Source organism: Apodemus sylvaticus, chromosome 23 (genome assembly GCF_947179515.1).
Source record: "Apodemus sylvaticus chromosome 23, mApoSyl1.1, whole genome shotgun sequence".
Classification (NCBI taxonomy): Eukaryota; Metazoa; Chordata; class Mammalia; order Rodentia; family Muridae; genus Apodemus; species Apodemus sylvaticus.
In genome coordinates, this window is record NC_067494.1 from 32,485,263 (window position 1) to 32,488,712 (window position 3,450).

The window sequence follows — 3,450 nt, forward strand, 5'->3', positions numbered from 1 at the left end:
CAGCACCATTTGTAAAAAATGCTGTCTTTTTTTTTTTCCCCACTGGACGTCTTTAGCTCCCTTGTCAAATATCAAGGGACGGTATGTATGTGAGTTCTTTTCTGGGTCTTCAATTATATTCCATTGATCTTCCTGCCTGTCTGCATACCAGTACCAAACACTTTTTATCACTATTGCTCTGTAGTAGAGCTGGAGGTCAGGGATGGTTGTTCGCCCAGAAGATTTTTTTGTGTGGAGAATAGTTTTTGCTATCCTGGGTTTTTTGTTACTCCAGATGAATTTGAGAATTGCTCTTTCTAGATCTATGAAGAAGTGATTAGGGATTTTTGTCATGAACATGCTATGTCAGAAATGTAGGTGGATATGTTTGTGACTTTCTACAATATTAGTACTTATGGAATACCAATGAATCCAAAACATACTGAATTTTATTAGATTCAATATGCCAAGGCTTCCAGTTGTTTTGATAAGTGGCTACTGGCAAATATGGTTTCTTTTATTCCAATATTAATTACTAATGTTAAAGCTCAGATCTTGTATTACATAACACACAGTATATGTATATGTGAATGTATGTGATGTATATATGTGTGCATGCATGTGATGTGTTTGTGTGCATGTATGTTGTGTGCATATGGGTATGAATGTGGTATGACTTTATATGTGCATGTGATATAGATAGATAGATAAATAGATAGATAGATAGATAGATAGATAGATAGATAGATAGATAGATAGATTATGGAATGGCCATAGGAGGTTTAAGGAGTCTACAGCATAGAAGTATCACAAAGGCAGAGGTAGAGAGTTGGTTCAGATGCAGTTGACCAGATAAGATATTAAGAAGGTGGCAGCTAATGGCATGGTCAGGCTCAGAATTGAATGGTATGGCAAAAGATAAAGTACAGAATCTTCGAGCTGAGGAAGGGTGGTGATGAACATATCAGGATGAATAGACAACAGAGTTAGGAATTGAAGCATGTGTTAATAGCAGTCACTGAAGGACCATCAGAAGTTCCTGCTTGTTGGTCAAGAGGTACAGACATGGGAGTCTGTTGGAAGGTTGGTGATAGGCATCACCATATAGAGCTCCATGTACTTCTCTTTATGTGTCTAGGTGAGAGTGATGCATGCTTGATCAAGACCCTATACTCATGTGTCTGATTAATTCTGATATGTTTATAAGTGCTGTCTTCTAAATGTTAGAAATAAATTATTCAACTTTTTTTGTCTACAGATGGTGCTGGAAAGAATGAATGCCTATTTGTAGAGGAGATGCCCAGGTATCAACTTGTTGTCTGTAAAATGTAGCTACTTCAGGCAAGATCCAGTCTGAAAGCCACCATTTTACATAATTAACCTACAGCAGGGCACAGCTTGACACCATAGGGTCAGAAGGAAAGAGTGAGAAACAAGGAAAAGGAACAAGGAAAGATGGAGTCACTGATGTCAATGTCCCTTTATATCCTGATGGATGATGGAGGAGGCATGGAGACTGTCAGTTTTAATATTTCACACTATGTTTAGTTGAATATCAACACCATCAGATTTGTTAGTGTGTGTTGTGGTGTGTGTTGTGTTGTGGTGTGTGTGTGTGGTGTAGAAGAGATGAGCACAGTCAGACTACATTCCATGAATGACTCTCTGTGAGGAGAGTTAGGAGAGTATTTGAGACAAGCCTTGGAACCTGTTTTCCTCTTAAAACTGGGACTGTTCATGGAATGAGCTTCCATGCCCCTCCCAGGTGTAAACAGGGGTGGGGTTGCTCCAGATTACACATTGCTGCTCAGTAGAGTGGCTAAGAAGTGTTTCCAAGCATGGCTTCCTTGTGGCTGTATACAGTCCTGGGAACTTTGCTCATGTGACCTTGCTTAACGCAAGGGTCTGAGGCTTTGAATAAAGAGGGCTATCGTCTGAGACTTCAATCTCATTTTATTCTCTGCCCTCCCTGCTTAGGGCCACCACCTAGAGTAACAAGTTCTACATCAGTGGAGACCTGAAATCTGCCACAACCTAGGAGAGTGAGGACCCTGCAGGTGAAGGTGAGTGAGAATAATGGGGTGAAAATCAGGGGAGGCTTTGTCTTACCTCATGCTTGTGCACCATTTCTTTTTTTTATTAGATATTTTCTTTATTTACATTTCAAATGTTATCCCCTTTCCTCATTTCCCCTCCAAAACACCCTATTCCATCCCCCCTCCCCCTGCTCATCAGTCCCCCACTCCCACTCCTGCTTCCCTGTCCTGGCATTCCCATACACTGGGGTATCGAGCCTATGCAGGACCAAGGGCCTCTCTTCTCAATTCTTAAAGGAAAGAGCAAAACTGCAAAAATAGAAACTTTTAGATACTCTGACCCTTATGCTGAATTCATAATTTCCCTTATTTTTTGATGTTTTTATTGAATATATTCTTCATTTACTTTTCAAATGTTATGCCCTTTCCTAGTTTCCCCCCTCCCAGAAAACCCCTAAACCATCCTCCCACCACTTGGCTCCAAGAAGATGCCCCTCCCACTGATCAAGCACCATTTGTTAAAAATGCTGTCTTTTTTCCACTGGATGTTTTTAACTCCTTTGTCAAATATCAAGTGACCATAGGCATGGGTCTTCAATTCTATTCCAGTGATCTTCCTGTCTGTCTCTATACCAATACCATACAGTTTTTACAACTAGTGCTCTGTAGAAGAGTTTCTTAGAGTTTTCTGAGATTTTTTAGATGCTTGAAGTTCTCGTCATACAGATCTTTCACTTGCTTGGTTATAGTCATACCAAGGTATGTAATAGTATTTGTGAAGGGTGCTGTTCCCCTAATTTCTTTTTCAGCTTGTTTATCCTTTGAGGAGAAGAATACTACTGATTTGTTTGAGTTAATTTTATATCCAGGTACTTGGCTGAATTTTTTTTAACAGCTTTAGAAGTTCTCTGGTGGAATTTTTGGGGTCACTTAAGTTTGATCATATCATCTGCAAATAGTGATGTTTTGACTTCTTCCTTTACAATTTGTGTACCTTTGACCTCCTTTTGTTTTCTAATTGCTGTAGCTAGAACTTCAAATATTTTATTGAATAGATAGGGAGATAGTGGGAAGCCTTGTCTGGGCCCTGATTTTAGTGGGATTGCTTCAAGATTTTCTCCTTTTACTTGATGTTGGCTACTGGTTTGCAATATATTGCTTTCAATTTGTTTAGGTATGGGCCTTGTATTCCTGATCTCTTCAAAACGTTTAAAATGAAGGGGTGCTGAATTTTGCCAAATTCTTTTCAGCATCTAATGAAATGATCATGTGGTATTTTTTCTTTGAGTTTGTTTATGTAGTGGATTGCATTGGTGGATTTCTGTATATTGAACCATCCCTGCATCCCTAGGATGAAACATACTTGATCGTGGTGAATTATAGTTTTGATGTATTCTTGGATTCCATTGTCAAGAATATTATTGAGTATTTTTCC